General features: G+C 45.3%; 1 long non-coding RNA gene across 1 annotated transcript; it reads left to right on the top strand.

The window, feature by feature from the left end:
* Positions 1-6,714: 6,714 nt before the first annotated feature.
* On the top strand, positions 6,715-18,813 carry LOC111774582 (uncharacterized). Its single transcript, XR_011441673.1, has 4 exons — positions 6,715-6,861; positions 8,490-8,703; positions 10,814-10,935; positions 17,450-18,813. It is a non-coding gene; the product is annotated as an uncharacterized lncRNA (long non-coding RNA).
* Positions 18,814-20,768: the final 1,955 nt, after the last annotated feature.

Here is a 20,768-nt window from a genome sequence, read left to right as displayed (position 1 = left end):
TGATGAAGTGCGGTCTCCATAATGCGTAGTTCTAATCAAAGATAATGTGCCCTGCTTAGGCCGTGAGCACCACTGGGGGTGATTATAGTGGAAGGAGAGATGCAAGCGGCAGGTGCAGCAAATAACCTGGGTCGCATGAGATGAATGACAGAGCCAGCATCACCAGAACCAGAACCAGAATTTGGTCTCCTCTAAATTGATTAAAAAATAACCAGAACCATAGAAAAACCCTGTGCTTGATTTGGAATGAGAGCAATGAAGACTGGAATGAGAGACCGCCCTTGTGTAGCTGATATTGTAGGAAGGACAGGCAGATCCTAAAGGATAAAATTGAGTAGAAGACAGTGCATATGAGGTGATAATCATTGTTCTGGAGAAGCATGAACAAGGCAGGGTGAGGGGTGATGGGTGTGGGAACGGGGGCACGCATGCTAGACACACACTCTTGGTGGGAGTGGTCACCTGCACAGGGAGGAGCCCTGGGGAAGAGCTCTGTGGGCTGAGCGGGCAGAGCCGGTGATGGCTCTGAAGGCGGCATGAGCAGGGTGAGTGTAAGAGCCGAGTGGAGGCCAGAGTGGCCCGAAGGCAGTGAGTGAAGCCAGAGAGAAGGGGGTCAAGGCCATGAGGGGTCAGAAGTTGGAGGCAGATGTATCCACCATGAATAGTCTGGTTTCCTTTTACAATGACAGAAGCTGCCATGGGGGAAAGGGGAAGGCAGGGATACCTGTGGGACACCATGGCAGGGACTTGAGGCTGTGGATGGTGAAGGCTAGACCCTCGGGAGCAGTGGAGGTGGAGATGGAGAGATTGGGTGGGAGCCAGGACCTGCCCTGCAGGCAGAGGCCCTCAGATTTGCTGATGCCTGTGAGTGTGAGAACAGAGAGGAGTCAGGGTGGGGACAGGAGCCCCACGTGAGGGGCGGTGTCCTTCGGTGAGAGAGGGAGGAGGGGCAGAGGAGAGCTTTGGACAGGAAATCAGAACGGGTCTCTGAGAGTTAGCTTACAGGGTCCCTTAGACATCAGAGGACGAAGCCAAGTGCTGGGAGGACCCAAGTGTCTGTGCTCAGAAGAGCGTTCCCAGCTGCAGATACGAATACGAAGGGTCATCAGGGAGAGAAGTTACTACAGCAGAGAAGATGTCCAAGGCCGGGAAGATGCCACAGGCTAAACTCCACACGCCTGTTGGTGGCCAGTGCAGCCCATTTTTCAGACAAGTTTGAGGGACTGTAGCAGGGGAAGGCTGGGCTTTAGAATATGCTGAAGTCTCTAACTTTCGGGCATAGATGGAGAAAAATTAGTTGGGTGCTGATAAGTATAGGTGAAGCGTATATTCATGGCACCATTTATTATACTTTTCGAGGTGTTAAAATTTTTCAAAATGAAACATTGAAGAACAAAGATAATGTAAAAAGGTATCAACTCCGCAAAATTAAAGTCACTCCAATTATATCGTCATTTGTAAATCAACAAAAGCATAGAAAAGTCACAAATAACCAGACTATATGTCCACCAGGAAATACAATCTATGACCTTGTGCTTTATGCAAAGTCTCACCTAGAGAGCACTGGGTCTTTGTTCTCAATTATCAACCCAGTGGATAAAAGTTAACATAAAAAGGGTAATAAATTCAAAATTCCTTCCTTCCTTCTTTTAGCAGATATGGACTGGTCCGTGCTGGGGACTGGAAATACAACCAAGAAATGACCAACACAATTCTCTCTTTCTGCAATTTAGAGGAGCTGAGAACAGATTAAATAACTATGTAAAAGTGAGAGAGGTGTCACAACATAAGTACCAGTCAGAGTTCTGCCAGCAAAACGAGTGACATGAAAACCAATTCGAGAAACGGATTTGAACGTGGGGAACTGGTCACAAAGGTGGTAGAAGGGCTGAGGGGGCAAAAGCAGGCCTGTGAGGCAGCAAAGCTGAGCCACAGCAGGAAGCTGCTCTTCCCCTAGAGTGGGAGGGACCCGCGGAGCAGGGGAATTGTAAGAGCCCGTGCTGGGGCCAGCGGATGAGAACTGCGATCTTGTAGGAGACACGCTCACTGGCAGAAACATTTCCCAGAGCAGAGAGAGGAGGAGAAACACCCTGTTTCCTCCTTCAAGCCTCCACTGGAGCCCCTATCTGTCAAAGCCAACTGGGAGGCTTTTAAAAAAGGCAAAAGGAGGGGCTGGCCCCGTGGTTAAGTTTGCGTGCTCCGCTGCAGGTGGCCCAGTGTCTCGTTGGTTTGAATCCTGGGCGCGGACATGGCACTGCTCATCAAACCACGCTGAGGCAGCATCCCACATGCCACAACTAGAAGGGCCCACAATGAAGAATATACAACTATGTACCAGGGGGCCTTGAATGAATGAATATGCAACTATGTACCAGGGGGCTTTGGGGAGAAAAAAGAAAGAAAGAAATCTTTAAAAAAAAAAAAAGGCAAAAGGAAAATATAAGTTTCAAGAGTGAGATCCTTGAAGCACAGTAGATCCAGGGAAGGACAGGAAGTGGATCTGAGAGGAACGACGCCACTAACCAACCCAGGCTATCATGAGAGCTCAGAACTGGACTCGGGGTTCAGGGAGTGACACGTAAGTAGAGACCCACAGTCTGAGCTTTCCATGGGCCCAGGGAAGACCTGGGGGAAGCGGGTCTCAGGCAGAGAGAACAGTGTGTGCAAACGCCGGGGAGCAGAGGGAGGGGGGTGTTGTGCTCTCTCTTTATATTTTATATCACCGTTCAGAGGACCAGAATATCCTTACAGTGGAAGGAATTAAGCAAAACCAGCTACTTTCTTGTCCGTTTCATTAGTGATGATAAGCAGCCCTGAGATTCTTTTCTTAGCCCCCAATCTCTAAAGAAGAAAAAGAAAGAGAGGAAGAAGAGGAGGAGGGAGAAGATGAAAGGAAAGTGAACTTGTTCTCAAATTTCCTAAAGACGCACGTTTAGCCTCGAAAGACCTTGCAGGTTTCTTTGACCTCTTCTGCGGTTTACTGATGATGACCATCATTTCCAAGTAGTCTCTGAGGATTTCTTTCTTTCTTTCTTTTTTAAAGATTTTATTTGTTCCTTTTTCTCCCAAAGCCTCCCGGTACATAGTTGTGTATTTTTAGTTGTGGGTCCTTCCAGCTGCGGCATGTGGGATGCCGCCCCAGCACGGCCTGAAGAGCGGTGTCACTTTCGCGCTCAAGACCCGGACCGGCAAAACCCTGGGCCGCTGAAGCAGAGCGCGCGAACCCAACCACCAGGCCACGGAGCAGCCCCTCTGGGGTTTTCTTTATGGCATCTCATTACTCTGAATGTGTATCAATAAGTTTTTATCATTTCCCTCAGGAAATAAGTAGAGTAATTAAAATGTGATAACTTATTCTATTGATTATTTTTACTATATTCCCTTCCTACATGCCAAGACAGAGGCTGTGACAAATATAGGAAAGAGGCTTCCATAATAAATGGTAAATCTCATCAGAGGAGACAATTCAGAACAGCAACCATGCTCTATTGAAGCACCCTAAATCCTTGCCTGTGGTTCCCAGAGAGGGTGATAATTAAATTACACGGTTTATCATCATTCTCAGAGTTTTTCCAGCTATCATGCGTGACTTTCAGGTTTCCAGGTGCACAGAGGGGAGCAAGGAACAGGGAGCATCACTAGGCAGCTAGAGGATGAGGACGCTGGCTTGACTCCAACATGGGCTTTGACTGCTGATCATCAGCGCACAATGGTTTCTAAACGGCTTTCCCTTTCACTAGCAGACCACTAACGGAACTGAGCAGAGACTACAGTATCCACACATGGCAAAGAATACAGAGTTTAGACAGTTTGTTCAGCAAAGTCACTAACTAGCAAACAATAGCACCAAGAAATCCTGGGGTGGGCAGAGATTTCTGAATACAGGCACCATCAATCAACGGGATCCAATTGGCAGATAGCCCACACATCCTGATCCCAGTCATCCCCTGTGGGGACAAGGAAGGCTGTTCTGGGAAGCAGGTGTTAGGATGGGGTCATCCTGTCCCAGGAGAAACAGTCTAGTAGGAGAAATAAAGGAAAATCTGAAGAAAAGAAGTTAAATGTGACGGAATGCACCTACAGAAAGGCAGCCCCAACTGCAGTGATGAGAAGGAAGAAGGACGTAGGCAATGCTTCACAGTAGAATAAAAAAGAAAATAGTGAGAGGACTTTTCTAATATATGTATTTCTTGCTCTCATTAGTTATTAAGTTCATTCAGAAATTACGACTTTCCAGAAGTTCAGTCGGTCCCTTCATTTGTTAAACACATATGAGCTAAAGTGAGTGGGAAGCTGCACAGAGCCAGGCACAGGGCCCACCATCATGCGGGAGAGAACCTCGTCCTGCAGAGGCTCATAGGCTGGGTGCTTAATAGCCTTTGATCTGGAAAATTCTCTCAGAGGAAGGATGAACAGAGGGACACTGTGGTCCTTCCTTAGATGCAGTAAGTCCAGGGTGGGCTACAGAGTGTGGGCTGTGGTATCACACATCCAAATGGCCGCAGTTCAGAAGAAGTAACTCTACGCAGGGCTGACGGATGCTGCCTGATGCTCTGTGACTGTCTCTCCCTCCTCCATGACACCTGACTCTCCAGGCTGTTTTCCCACAGGGAGCAAACTTGCCTCTGCAGTCCCAGGCATCACATCCTCACAACAAACCTCCAGAGTGAGAGAGACTTGCCCTCCCTGGTCCACTGATCAGGAATCCAGCTTTCACAGGACTGAACCAGGTCACTCACACCATCTCCCCTGACTCCACCATGCTGAGCAGGGAGGGGATTGCTTGATATTTTTGGGCAACACTGGACCTGTCCAATAAGAGAGGGGATCAATCATAGGTTGATCACATGACTGGGAATTTTGGGGTCCAAACAGAAGATGAAAATGATGGAAATGTCACCAAATAGGTCCCCTGCAGTCCCTCTCGCTTCCCTCCACCCTCGTCACAAGTACAGCTGGGGACATGTACTGGGGACACTGGGATCTGGGCATAGGACAGGAGCCAGGCTGTTCCCATCTCAGAAAGCTTCAGCTTGGCTCCCTGACTTTTCTGATATCCCTGTAAGAGATCAACTCCAGGCCAAGACACACTCACGGCCATCCATGAGGTATTGCTCTGAAACTCAGGTAGTCTCATGAGAGGTAGAAAGCAGGAAAAAAAAAAAAAACCCTCATGATGGACTCCTCTTCCCAGAGGTAGTAAGATGGAAAAGAAGTTTCAGGAAACCTCAATGTTGGCCAATTTCACACCTGACCTGGGCTCCTCTCCCCACTTCTCACTCTGAGGTGGGGGCCAGACTCAGGGGCCAGCACAGGAACCAGTACCTCTGTCCACATACTCCATGTGGAGGTCCCTTCAGCTCCCAAAGCATAGCATCTGCTCCACAGTCACCTCTGTGTCATCACTGAGAGTCTGCACCTCACAGGGTCCAGGTCACTGGGAGTGAGATCAGAGTCAGCTTGATTCTGAGTCTGCTGTGACTCTGCCCCTCTAGGAAAAAGAGCCAAATATTGAGAGCCCAAATTGAACTTGCCTGGTTTTCCCCCAACTTAGACTTTCCTGGTCAGTGTCCTTCTGGAATGTTCTGTCTCTATCCAATAATGCCATGCAATGTCCTCAGGTTGAGAGTCATTCTTTCCTGAAATTCTGCTACCTCCGTTATGTTCTCATCACGTATATACCAGTCAGCTAATACCCCCGAAATCATTTTCAGCCCCTTGTAACAAAAAAGTGTGTGGGGGTGGTGAATGTCTAGAAAAATACAGGGTCAGAAAAGGAAAGTTTTAGTAGCTCCTGGGAATCACTTCAGGACTCAAGAACAGTAATTCCTGAGCTTAAAGGTTTTGGTCCTCAGTCACCACAGGGTCAGTAGATTAGATGGAAGGATCCTCTCAGGCATCTCAGGAAATAAGCTCCCAACGTGTCAGAGACCAATTTTCAAAAAGTTAAACACATGAATCTCACACACTAGAGTCTAAACTTGAGTCCAAATGTTATTCAACTCATCTTACTGAGGAGACCAGTAAAGTGGTAAAGAATGCTTTTAAATATAGTACTTTTACGGCACCAAGCTGGGGCCAAAGAAGCAAATTTTCTTTGTTGGACATAAACAGTTAATGTTTTAAAAGGTAATAAATCTATAAGCTTTGGATTTATCTTCTCCTGTGACAAAAGTCTACAAATTAACATTATTCTATTTTTATGAAACACAGTGAAGGACATCCAGATTTGGACTCCTCCATCTTACACTTCCCATCCAAGCTTTCCTGGAGGGGAATCTGTCCTCCCTCTGTCAACTCTCTCACCCAGTCTTCACTTCTCACCCTGCTGACATGTGGCCTCTCCTGTATTCCTTTCCAGCAGCCTCAGTAGATCACATTCAACCGATGATCAAGCCCCTTCACCTGAAAAACCAAAGCACATCTTCTGGGATTCCTAAGGCACTTGCCCTGCCAGGGTCTCGTAATTCCTGAATTCTAATTTCATATTCCTGGTAGTCCACTTCTCCTAGGTCATGTGATTTATCTCCACCTTCCTCTGTTTATATCGTTTCATGGACTTTTCTACATCTTCATCTAAACCCAAGGACTCTTCACGTCATTCCCAGGAGCCCTCAGCTCTCATGTTGCCTCTGATTCCCTGCTCTCCTATAATCTCACCAATGCTCATCCCATCACAGACCCATGAGTGCAGCAGTGTCCTCTCTGGCCTCCCTGTCTCCAGTGGTGAAGTTGGGGAAGGGTGGCCCTAGGTATGCCTCCCACCCTAATGTTCCTACTTCAGGGTAAGCTCCCTGAGCAGGGATGAGGCTGTCTAGCACAGCCTGGCATTCCACTGCCAACCACCAGACTCAACACCAGGTAGGTATTCAGTAAATATTTGCTATTGAAGACGTACCCCTCACTATATAGGTCACGTGGTACTGCATCAGGATGAGGCCTGAACTGGGAGAGTCAGCTGTGCACATCTTCCTTTTTCTGCCCTGATCCTGAGAGCTGAGGGGGCATCAGCCAGGGAGAGACCTGTGCAGGGAATTCCTTCCTAAAGTGCACAGTATGGAAAGAGGGGGCAGTAACTTTGCAGTGGAGGAAACGGACAAGCACTACCTTAGCCAGGCGGTCAAGGTCAACGTCAATAGTCATACATCTAGTTAATAACAATGAACCTGTATAATTTCATCTGTTGTAACGAGTATCCCCTATTGAGGTAAGATGCTAGTGATAGCAAACCAGAACAGAGGGGTATGGGAACTCTCTGTGCTGTCTTTCTTAAATTTTCTGTCAATCTCAAAACTGTTCTAAAAAGTAAAGTCTATCTTTTAAAAAGTTCCAATTAAGTATAGATGAAAAATGGCATCTTGGGTTTTCTTTAATTGGACATGCTTTGTTTACTAATGCAGGGAAATCTGTCCACATTTGGGTTGGCTACTTACATTTGTTCTTCTGTGGATTGCTGATTGTCATGTGCCCCTAAGGTTTATGGTTATCTGTTATGTGACATTAGTGTAGTCATAGCTCACTGACACAGTCTCATGAACTACCACAGCCCGAGGATGTATTATCTGCCTGCTTTTCATTATCCAAATACCCATTTTACTGATGAAGAAATGGAGATTCAGATTCAGAGGCTGAAAAAATTGAACCAAGTCCACATTTAGTGTCACACCTAGACCTTGAACTCACATCTGTCTGACTCAAGAATTCCCTAAACACCACACTATACTGGGAAGTACCAAGTGTGTGACAGTGGCAGGAGGAGGGGGGGATCCTGACAGCTGGCTGGGTGTCCAGTGACAAACTTTAATTCTGTATTTTAAGGAAGTGATGACACCCCAACGGGGGGCACCATCCAGGCAAACTAGAAGTATGTAGGAAGTCCCTGAGTGGCTGCTGTGAGAAATGGCTCATGAGGGCAACGAGCTTTGTGTCCCAAGCAGAGGGACTAGAGTAGGTCACTCCAGATCTACTGAGAACAGCAAAATGGATCCTCTGTAGTCGCCCTCAGAAGAAATGCATCTTTCAGGGGCCAGCAGGGGACACAATCTCATGTCATACATCATCATAACTTAATGTTGACACTGAAAACTGAAGCCAGGAAGGGGAATCTCCTCTCCTCAGAATTCTTAAACAGCATCCAAGCTGTGGGGGACCCCATTCACCAGCACTTGCTTCTCAGGTCTTGACCTCAAGAAATTGGGCAGAAATCCAAAGGCTCTGGACTCAAGGGAGGGGATTTGACCTCTGACTTGGCTGCCTGTCTTGTACAACCTTGAGCAAATCAATTCACCACTGGGGTCCTTGCTTTGTTCATATCAAAACAGGAACCACTGCTCTACTGACCTCATAGAATTTTCCAGCAGATGAATAATAGTACTGATGGCTAACAGTTACTGCACAGTCACTACAGACCGGTATTTTGCAGGCATCATCGCATTTAATACTCACAGCAATCATGCTGGCCACGTACTTACATTATCCTTATTTTATAGATTGGAAAACAGCTCCAGAGGAAGGATATCGTTTGTTTGAGGTCACCCGGTTTGCGAAGATGAAGTCAGAGTTTACAGCCCATGTTGTTCACCGATGAGTTACGTCACTAACCACGTTCCAAAGTGATGCTGATGGAAAGAATGCTGGTGCTTCAGAGTCCTGGGGCAACCTTGAGAAGCTGCAGAGGAGTGGACGACCACGAGCTGGGGCTTGGTATTTATCGCTGGGTGGATATGCAAGCTGAGGGGGTTTGGAGAAGAAAGATGCAGAGAGAAATGAGCTTGACTGGGGAAAACGAGCAGAGAGGGAGAAGAGAGAGTTGGGGCAGCTGCCAAAAGGAATGGAAATCTGGGAAGACAGAGCGACTGGAAGGGGATTTTGAAGAAGCTTTGCTCTCGGGTGTACTTTGTGATGGCTATTCTCTGGCCTCCACTAAACCTTCAGGAAAATCCCTACTTTTCCTCAATGCCTTTAGAGGTGGATCCAGGGTTACTCATTGTACTGCTCACGGATGGCAGTGCTTCATTTTCATATTCCCACCTGCCTCAATACTTGTTATCCTACTGTTTCAAAATAGGAAAACCAACTCCTATCATAACCCCTAATGGGTTCTATCTAGTATCTCCTACAGGACTTAAGGGTAGTAATACTCTACAAAAATCAGTTGGTTTTCTAATTAATAACAAAGAACAAGATTAAGAGGATATTAAGAAAGCAGTTCCATTTCCAAAAGCATCAAAAATAATAAAATAGAAAAGGCTGTAAACTGAAAAATACAAATATTACTGAGAAAAACTAATTTAAATAAGTGAAAGGGCAGCCATGTTCATGGATTGGATGACAATACTGTGCAGGTATCCATCAATACCACCCACATCGATCTCCACATTCAATGCCATCTCATTCAGTGCTCACCTCCCTCAGGTCAATCCACAACGTCTACTGCTCTTCCCTGTGGTTCCTTGGTTGGGAAAGTGCTGGATAAACATCTGTTCTTTTGGATTCAGATCCTAGACACCTGACACTCAATAACTCCATGGAGCTCTTAAAAAAATCTTGATTAGGGCCCAGTACATTACAGTCACAGGCTGTGAGAGTTTTTAGTACAGCAATGCGAGAAGAGCCCTAAAATAGGGAGGAGGTTCCATTGTAGTAAGGTTCCTGTTCTATCAGCCCTCACACTGAGTAAAACTACAGAACTTGATTAAAAATCTATTTGCTACATCAAACAGTCATATAAAGTCAGGAATTTATATTTATTTTAAACTAATATGCGTATTATAAAATTACATATAAAAACATAAATATATGTAATGTATTATATGGAGAGAACTTCGTATGTAAAATGCATTATAATGTATGAAATGCTATATATTGCATATTATGTGTTACATGTTGCATATTATATATGTTGTATATTATATGTTACATAGAGAGAGAGAGAAAAAGAAGAGAGGATGTAGGGCAATTTCATTTTCCGATTCTAGGAAAATAATGAAACCCAAACCATCAGGAACGGTATCACTTGAGCAGAGCATAGGTGCAAGTACCATCCGTGTTATATGCAGAAACATTCACCTTGACCCCAGGGGGCATCTGGGATGAGACTAGATGACTGAAATCTCTGGGCGATGGTGAACACAGAATTGGGGGACAGCAGCTATGAAGACGCACTGAGCCACATGCCGGACGCCCCAAGCGCAGAGCGAGCTTGTGAGCTTCTAGAGGTGGAGACTTGACACACTGCGGGAGAGGAAAATGAAGTTACTGGACCCACTGAAACGGGACTCATTGATCCTCTAGCCCATGGTGGGCAGTGTGCATCAGCATGGTCCTTCAGAGGTAAACAGCACAGCCCAGGGAAAGCTCTGACCTGGGTCAAGCAGCATCACCCAACAGCCACCAGGGGGAGCACCTCCCTGCACTTTCCTGCTCTGTGAAGGGCCCCTGAGCCCCGGGTTCTTCTCCCATATCCAGCTTCCCAATCCCTCCATTCACCACTGGCTCCACACTTTCCCTATAGGAAGGAATGATTCTGACCCATGATGCCTTGAGAGTGTCTGAGACAGTTTCTGGGTTTGGGTCAGGGCTCCCTGCAGAGGTCAGGGGTCCTGGCTCATTACTATGGCCTCCCAACTTATTCGTGATGGAATATATAATAAATGCGTTAGCTCTAAAAATGTCAGAATTTTAGTGGCTATTTATAAGTAGTATGTCATTAGTCATTTATTTCTATATTTTACAGTGACTTAGGAAAGCTGATATTATTTGTGTTTTTCAGATAATTCAATTATTTTTTCTAATTCTTCCTTTTCCTCTTAAGTTTTAGATGCTCCTTCTCTTCAAATTTCGTGCTCATCAAAGTACATATTTTTCTGCACTGTATCAAAGAATCCTTTGTTTAATAGAAGACACAGAATAATTCGGTATGGACCTTTGTCTGAGGTGAGTTGGGGCTCTCAAATACAGATGACGGGAAAGGAAACAATAACCCTGCACATTTTATGAAACGATGTGCTAGCAATCCTGGAATGAACATAAAATCATATTTGATTTCACGCTGTGAGAACGCCAATGTAGTGGTTAAATTGCAAAGATTACTGGAGAAGTTTTGTCTTCCTCCTGCTCCTCTCTAATTCCAAATCCCCTCAGCTGCTCTGCCCGTTCCTTCTGCCCCAGATAGCACTACTGAGGGAAAAGGGCGTTTAAAATGCTGCATAATGTTCACACCAACTCGGCCAGACTCCTTTCAGTGTCATTCTTTATATAATACGATAAATAATATTCTTCTCATGATTCATTCCAGAGACATTGACGAACTCCACACAATGAAATGCCTAGACAGACAGTAACATAGGGACACAGGAAGTACTAATTTGCAGTCTCCTGTACAACTAAGACTGGACAAATGTCACAGAGGACGGGAATGACCTTGGTGGTGGTCAATAGGGGGACCGCCTTATAACCATTTATTAAGCTCTGCCCATATTTTGGTGCATATTTTCAAATTTATTTTGCGTATGTTTTTAAAGCATTTGTAATATATAAATATTGTTTTATGTAAAAACCCCAACAGAACCTGTCTCAGACCTGGTCAGTATCAGGATTCAAGTTACTGGGAGTTGTTCACTTGGTGAATTTAGAAAATCAGATGGCAATTATTTGTTCTCTGGCCAGAGTTTCATTTGTCATCTGAGACAGAGAGGCTGCATGGGGCTCACTCCATTTGGCCCAAACAGAAGTCTGCAGTCGCTTGTCAAATAAATGTCTTTATGTTGTTGCATATGCAAAATAGCCTTCTCTTTTCAGGCTGAGTAATATTTCTTGGCATTATCTTTATCTATTCATCTGTCGATGGACACTAAGCTGTTTCCATACCTTGGCTCTTGTGAACAAGGCTGCAGTCAACACAAGAATGCACATGTCTCTTTGAGATTCCGATGTCAATTCTGGTGGATATATACCCCAAAGTGGGATCGCTGGATTGTGCTGAGTGAAAGAAGCCAGTCACAGAAGGACAAATATTGTGTGATTCCACTTATGTGAGCTATCTGAAACGGTTCAACTCACTATAGTTGACAACACTGCATTGTGTCATTGAAATTTGCGAAGAGAGAACTTAAATATGCTCGCAAGAAAAAGAGAGAAAGAGAAGAAAAGAGAAACCTGTGTGGTGACGGATGTGTTATTTATCCTGATGAGGGGAATCCTTTCGCAATGTATCAAATCATGTCATTGTAAATAGCTAACACGTTTATTTGGCAGTGATGCCCTATTAAAACTGAAAAAATACCCCCCAAACCAAAAAAGAAGGAAAAAATGTCAAACTCACAGAAACAGAGGAGAATGGTGATTGCCAGGAGCTGGGGGAAGAGGAAAGAGGGAGCTGCTGTCTGACAGGCACAAAGTTTCAGTCGTGCAAGATGAGTAAGTTCTAGAGAGCTGCTCACAGCCCTGTGCCCAGAGTTCCCAGTACCGCAGTGTGCGCTTATGACTTGGTTAACTGGGCCGACCATATGGTAAGCGTTCTTACCACAATAAAAAAAAAACTGGGCAATTTCTGGTGATCACAAAATGCTTAGAGTATATAATTGAAGGAGTAGTACATGAAATATCAAACTTCAAACTTAGATAATTTTGAAGAAATGAAAACTAGAATTGTTTGACCTTGAAAGAATTAATATCTCACTAAATGTATTCTCTGAAAAAGATGTACAGTGTTTATAAATGCAGCGTTGAGAGGATCTGACGGGGTGACATTTTAATAAACTACTTGACGTTTAGTGGATACTCAATAAATGTTCGTTCTCCTTTCATTTCTGGTAACTTTGGACCCAATTCCTTCCCAGAGGCATCAGAAGAGATCACATTCATGTGCTTAGAGAACGTCACATGTGCTCTGTGTCCTCCACGTAGGCAGGGCGGGATGGCTGAAGTGGGCTGGAGTCCCCACAGGTAGGTGTGTCCCTGATCAAACCTTAGCACATCAGGTTCTGGTAATATAATTTCTCCTTAGAGCAGACTTTTTAAGAACAGAATGCTCTAGCATATTTCAAAATTGTTCATTTTTTCTTTCCTCTGTCAGAAGCACAATATTTTTTTCTCAGACATTCACTGTAAGAGGCAGGTCCAGCTGTTGGAGGCAAAACTCACAAAAGTTTAGGCCCCTGTTTTAACTCTCTGAGGGTCCACACTTGTCCACACTGGGCCTCCTGCAGATTGTCCGTTACAGGTCAGGCTTCCCTGCCCCAGCACTGGTCCCCTCGGGGGCTCAGTTGTGATTCTCTGCGTTCACCTGTGAGTCTCCCCAATCTGGGGGCGGCAATTTGCCCTATGACCTCACTGCTCTTAGGAACCTAAGAACAGCTGGAGCCTTTTCAGTTTGTTCAGCTGTTTATTGTTTGGGGATGGAGTGGAGACTTCCAGGCTCCTAACATCATGGACCAGAAGCCAGAAGTCAAGCCAACACCTTATTTGTTTTATTTATAGCTCTTCTAATTAATATGGACTGGACATATAATAAAGGGTCCATATTTGAAATGCATAATTTGATACCTTTTGACAATTTATACCCCTTGGAAAACATCAGCACAATCGAGAGAGTGAACATTTCCGCCCTGGCACAGTCTCCTCAGGCCCCTTGGGATCCCTCTCTCACCCCATCCCGTCATTTCCTCCTCAGGCAGCAACGGATGTGCTTCCGCTCATTGTGGTGGGTTTGCATTTTCTCAGATGCATAAATGGAGTCACACAGTATCACCCTTGTATGACCCAGTTCTTTCACTCAGTGCACTGCTTTTGAGATTCTTGAAGATTGTAGCTGAGTTGCGCTCAAACACACGGAGGATGCACTATGAACTTTGGGGACAGAGGGGCTTTCCCATCGTGGGCCCTTCCTCTATTATTAAGTGACATTGTAAATGCATATTCTCCACTTGCGCTGGTATAGAGATTAATAGAATCCACTCAGGACTCTATAAGGTACTCATACTATTTCTTGGGCGGCTTGAAGCTTCTCATCCTCTAGGGACTGTGGCTTCTGCGCCTGCTGGATGCTCAGCCCTGCCGGCATTTGTGTTGTTATTTTCTCATCTTCCCCAGTAGTGAGTAGAATGCTTTATTATTTCCGGCTTAGAATGAGTAATGCATAATCACAATGCCAAATCAATTTATAAAAGTATGCCCCCTCTGCATCCTTTCTCGTGGGCCACTGGTTTCTCAGTAGAAGAGGCCAATGATGCTGATATATGTGCACCCAGAGAAATGTTTTTCATTGACTGCAAGTTGCTTTGTTTTGTTTTGTTTTGTTTTGTTTTTTATGTCTTTAAGTGTGTGACCTTATTTATTTCTGAGAACCGCACCACTCTTACTTCCCAGGCAGCGCACCAGCATGGAGAGGGTGTGCACATGACCTGGGGGTGCGCTATTAGATAGAGCAACAAAACCAGAGGTCAGTTAAATTTGAATTCAGATAAACAACATGGAACATTTCGCTATAAGGATGCCCTATGCAATATTGATTATCCGAGTTTCTAGATTAACAGTGTGTCCTGTATTTTATCAGATCCCTCTAGCTAGAGGTCACATCCTGCAAGAGCTGAGCTGGCTGAGCTCCCCCTCCTGACACCAGGTCTAAACTCTTAACCTCTGTGACAGAGAGTCTCTAACCAGTTATCCCCAAGGGACTCCTTCAGGCACAATACATGCACGTGGCCTACCTCTCATTCATAGTGTCTATTGACTTTCCTCAGTAATCATTCTATTACCCTCAGAGCCCCAGACTCAGGGCCTCTCCAGAATCTTCTGCATCCTGACGTCTGGATCAGGGACCTGTGGTGTGCTTCAACCAGAGAACTGAATCTGGCAGATGCAGAGCCTCAGTGCGCTCACAAGGGGGCAGCAGCCAGAGCTGACAAGATGAGTGAGGATCTAGCCCAGGAGGAATTCCAGACACAGAGCTGGCCTGGAACCCTTGCTGGGAACCTGGACCTTCAGTTGTAAATCAGGGAGGGGGGATGACTCAAAGGGGAAGTTTGGGGCCTGAGGCCCAGAAACCTCTTCCTAGGCCATGAGAGGATGAGGATGCTCCGCAGTTGCTGGGAAAATGCCGAGCCTGCTCCAGGGCAGGCGGGTGAAGTGGGTCGATGGATAAGACCTTCTTACAGCTGACACCACTCAGGACTCATGTGGACTCCCATGAGTGTGTTTTCCTCAGCTCACAGGCGCTGACCTCTGTCCTCCTCTCCTATCACACCCCATGGGAGCTTTCCAAGAATCTGAGGTGTGACATGGGGCTGTGGGACATCAGAGGCAGAAATCCCCATTATGTGCATGTGTGACTCTCCCTGTGAAGCTCTTTTTCTTTTTCTTTTTTTTGAGGAAAAGTAGCCCTGAGCTAACATCTGCTGCTAATCCTCCTCTTTTTGCTGAGGAAGACTGGCCCTGAGTTAACATCCATGCCCATCTTCCTCTACTTTATACATGGGACGCTTACCACAGCATGGCGTGCCAACTGGTGCCATGTCTGCACCTGGGGTCCGAACCTGCAAACCCTGGGCCACTGAAGTGGAACGTGCACACTTAACTGCTACGCCACTAGGCCGGCCCGTTCCTGTGAAGCTCTTGATGAACCTCAGATCCCAAGGTCACCTTCTCCTGCACAGGGAGCAGCACAGACATTGGGGGTCACCATGGCAACGGTACCAAGGACTCCCATGCAGAACCCCTATGTGTGTGACCTAGGACGGATGTCATTGACCTGCCAAGAGCATGAACCTGATTCTCCAGGTTCTGTTTGTTAACAGAACTGCTTTCACCACCTGTGCTCCAGCCTGAGGACCAGGCTGATTATCATTGCTATGGAGCTGAACACAATCCCAATGCCACTACGAGCTCCTGTTCCACTGGAAAATGTGGTAAAAAATCTGCTTCACTTCACTCCCCTGTCTGACCCGTCACTCCCCTGTCCCTGCCTGTGACCAACACCAGCTCAGGTTTGGGCTTCTGCTGTCACTTCTGCTGCTAAAACTGCAGGCCTTCATGCTCTTGACCCAGTCTGTTTTATGGGGTCAGGGAAGATGCCTCCTTTAGAAGATAATGGTCTCCTTGGCAAACAGAATTGCTTTGCTGCCAGAAGCAAAATAGCCTCCACAGCTGTTAGTGGTGACGAGAAGGACAGAAATGCAGCATACGTGACCTGGGAGAACCAGGTGACCCTCAGTGCAGCCACTTGTATGTCCACTGTACCAGACTGGGCTTTACTGGTAATTCCCTGAGTTCTGAAAGTGTAGAGAAACTGTGTTTCTCTTTTAACTGATTTTAGAACTTTCTGGAGCTCCTGAATTCCCAGGTGCTGGCCATTCCTCTCCACTGAGAAGATCTGAACCAACCCATTATGAAGGAAGACACACAAATGAGAAACAGACATGTGAAAAGATGCTCAACCTAACAGGTCATTGGGGTATTACAAGTTTAAACAATGAGAGACAAGCAGACCCTATTAGAATGGCTGAGACCTAACACATGACAACAGTAGATGCTGCCTGGGATGTGGGGTGGCAGGAACCCTCATTCTTGCTAGTGGGAATGCAAAATGTCAGCTACTTGTAAGACACGTTGGCAGTTTCTTACAAAGCTAAACTAACTCTTGTATGATACAGAAATCACACTCCTAGGTATTTACCTAAATGAGTTACTTGGGTGGACACAAGAATATCTCATAGATGTTTACAGCTGCTTTATTCATGATTGCCAAAACTTGAAAGCAACCAATATGTCCTTCAAAAGGTGAAGTGATAAATACCAGTACACCTATACGATGGAATATGATTTAGCGATAAAAATAAATATTATCTGGCCACAGAACGACACGGAGGAACCTTCCATGCGTATTTCCAAGTGAAGGAAGCCAATCTCAAAAGGATGGAACTGTGAGGGGTGTGGGACTGGGAGGGCAGGAGCCCTGAGCAGCAGCTCCAGCCCAGGTCGACATGTCTCCTGCATCCACCAGAGGGCGCTGGTGCTCCCCAGTTCCTCAGCTGTGAGCTCCTCTCTGCCCTGCATCTTGCAAGTGTTCCTGTGAAATCCTTGGGGTGAAGCCCTCCCCTCTCCTACACACTCTTTTGAATAGATGCAGGCTTGGCTAAGGTTGAAGGAGGGGCATGTGCAGCCTCCAGAAAGGGGAAGATTTGCATGGAGACCTCCCACCTGAGAATCAGGGTGACACATAAGAAGGGGTAGTGGACTCTGGCCTGGCTGTGCGGCTGGGGAAGCAGAGCCTGGAGGTATCTCCACCATGGCCTGGGCTCCACTCATCCTCTTTGCGTACTGCACAGGTGGCTGGCTGCAGGGAATTCTGGGATGGCATCTGGATGTCACCTGGGATGATGACCTCTCCCTCCTCCCTGGGAATGGAGTCTGTCTTGTCCTCACTGATCTCTGTGTCAATTACTCCTTGCAGGGTCTTGGGCTGAGTTTGTGCTGACACAGCCCCGCTCTGTGTCTGAGTCACTGGGACAGAAGGCCACCATCTCCTGCACCCGCAGCAGTGGCAACATTGGAAACAGCTACGTGTACTGGTACCAGCAGCACCCGGGCATTGCCCCCAAGACCGTGATCTACGATGATGACAAAAGACCCTCTGGGGTTGCCAATCGATTCTCTGGCTCCATCGACAGCTCCTCCAATGCTGCCTCCCTGACCATCTCTGGGCTGCAGCCTGAGGACGAGGCCGACTACTATTGTCAGTCTTATGACAGCAGCGATAAGCACACAGTGCTCCAGACCCGAGGGGAAGTGAGACCAAAACTCCCCAGAGCTTCCCCATGCTGGGTCTGCTTTCCATACGTCCCCATCAGAGAAGGTTCTTCTTTCCTGTCTCCTGCTGGAAGGTTCACGTTGAGATTGTATGCGTATGAATCTATTTTCTTTCCAAAATTTTCCCCCCACGTCTTCACGGATGATTTCCTAGTTCCTTTTCAATCACTTCATGGAAGTGATTTAGTTCAAAACAGGGTTTCTGAACCCAGCACTACAGACAATGTGGCTGCACCGTTCCTGGTGCAGAGAACTGGTCGGTGCATTGTAGGGTGTTTGGAAACATTCTTTGTGCCGCACACATCAGACGCCAGGAGCATCCTACTCTCCGAGTCATGGTACGCAAAAACACCTCCTGACGTTACTAAAATGCCCTGAGGGGAGGCACCATTAACCCAGTCTGAGAACCACTGGTTAAAATAACACGTTCGCAGCTGTTAGGAGGCCTTTGATGTTGAGTCCTCTTTCCGCCTTTCAGCTGGACGGAAGGCTGGAGGTGTCATGTCCCTGTGCTTCCGCTTTCCTATCTGTTAGACAAAACAGTTACACAGACTCAAATGAGGTCAGAGAACTTGTGACCCAATGACATGGAATCTCCTCTCAACCAGAGTGAAGAGCACAATTTTTGGCCAGACTAGGTGTGCAATTAAGATTTTAAATCTGTACACAATGCACATAAAAATATAACAGATCCATCTTCACTTATTCTCTTAGGGAGTGTTTTTCAGGCATGGGATACAAAGATGAATAAAAACATGACAGGGTCATGAACTCTCAGAGTTTGCAGCACAACGTGGGTAGGGGACAACAGACAGGAGCAGCATGTGGATAGTGGAGCAAATTCTAGGACAGAAATCAACCTCCAGGAGCAAATGAATCCCCGTGTTGCCCTAATGTGCCAGGTGCACATTAGTTGTCAGAATGTCTGCTCACACTTCACTGAACTAAGAGCCTGTAAGATAATCAAATGTCACAGGATATTAAATAAATAGCTCAAGATCCAGCATATGATGAGTAAAATTTTTTTATTGAGTTAATGATAGGTTACAATCTTGTGAAATTTCAGTTGTATATTAATGTTTGTCATTCGTGTTGTAGGTGCACCACTTCACCCTTTGTGCCCACCCCCCACCCCACCTTTCCCCTGGTGTCCACTAAACTCTTCTCTTAGTCCACATTTTTAAATTCCTCATATGAGTGAAGTCATACACAGATTATCTTTCTCTCACTGGCTTATTTCACTTAACATAATTCCCTCAAGGTCCATCCATGTTATTGCAAATGGAATGATTTTGTTCTGTTTTGCAGCTGAGTAGTATTCCATTGTATATATATACCACATCTTCTTTATCCATTCGTCTGTTGCTGGGCACTTAGGTTGCTTCCACGTCTTGGCTATTGTAAATAATGCTGCAATGAACATTGGGGTACATAGGACTTTTGGGATTGCTGACTTCAGGCTCTTTGGATAAATACCCAGTAGTGGGATGGCTGGATCGTATGGTAGTTCTATTTTTAATTTTTTGAGGAATCTCCATACTGTTTTCCATAGTGGCTGCACCAGTTTGCATTCCCACCAGCAGTGTATGAGTGTTCCTTTTTCTCCACAACCTCTTTAACATTTGTTACTATTACTTTTAGATATTTTTGTCATTCTAATGGGTGGAAGGTGATATCTTAGAGTAGTTTTGATTTGCATTTCCCTGATGATCAGCGACGATGAGCATCTTTTCATGTGCCTATTGGCCATCCGTATATCTTCTTTGGAGAAATGTCTGTTCATGTCTCCAGCCCATTTTTTGATCGGGTTGTTTGATGTTTTGTTGTTGAGTTGTGAGAGTTCTTTATATATTATGGATATTAAGCCTTTGTCAGATATATGACTTGCAAATATTTTTTCCCAGTTAGTGGATTGTTTTTTGTTTCAATCCTGTTTTCGTTTGTCTTGAAGAAGCTCTTTAGTCTGATGAAGTCCCATTTGTTTATTCTTTCTATTGTTTCCCTTCTCTGAGAAGACATGGTGCCCGAAAAGATCCTTTTAATACTGATGTCAAAGGGTGTACTGCCTACGTTTTCTTCTAGAAGCCTTATGGCTTCAGGTCTCACCTTTAGGTCTTTGATCCATTTTGAGATTATTTTGGTGAATGGTGAAAAAGAATGGTCAATTTTCATTCTTTCACATGTGGCTTTCCAGTTTTCCTAGCTCCATTTGTTGAAAAGACGTTCTTTTCTCCATTGTATGCCCTCAGCTCCTTTGTCGAAGATAAGCTGTCCATAGATATGTGGTTTTATTTCTGGGCTTTCAATTTTTTTCCATTGATCTGTGCACCTGTTTTTGTACCAGTACCATGCTGTTTTGATTACTGTAGCTTTGTAGTATGTTTTGAAGTCAGGGATTGTGATGTCTCCCGTTTTGTTCTTTTTCCTCAGGATTGCTTTAGAAATTCGGTGTCTTTTGTTGCCCCATATGAATTTTAGGATTCTTTGTTCTAATTCTGTAAAGAATGCCATTGGGATTCTTATTGGGATGGCGTTGAATCTGTAGATTGCTTTAGGGAGAACGGACATTTTATCTATGTTTATTCTTCCAATCCATGTACATGGAATGTCTTTCCATCTCCTTATGTCGTCATCCAATTCTCTCAGAAAGGCCTTGTAATTTTCATTATATAGGTCCTTCACTTCCTTAGTTAAATTTACCCAGAGATATTTTATTCTTTTTGTAGTGATTGTGAATGGTATTGTGTTCTTGAGTACTTTTTCTGTTAGTTCGTTATTAGAATATAGAAATTCTACTGATTTATGCAAACTGGATTTGTACCCTGCAACTTTGCTGTAGTTGTTGATTACTTCTAAGAGTTTCCCAATGGATTCTTTGGGGTTTTCTATATATAAGATCATGTCGTCTACAAATAGCGAGAGTTTCACTTCTTCCTCCCCTATTTGGATTCCTTTTATTCCTT

Source organism: Equus caballus, chromosome 8, assembly GCF_041296265.1.
Source record: "Equus caballus isolate H_3958 breed thoroughbred chromosome 8, TB-T2T, whole genome shotgun sequence".
Classification (NCBI taxonomy): Eukaryota; Metazoa; Chordata; class Mammalia; order Perissodactyla; family Equidae; genus Equus; species Equus caballus.
Note: the sequence above shows the minus strand (reverse complement) of the source record. Positions and strands in the feature narration are given on the sequence as shown.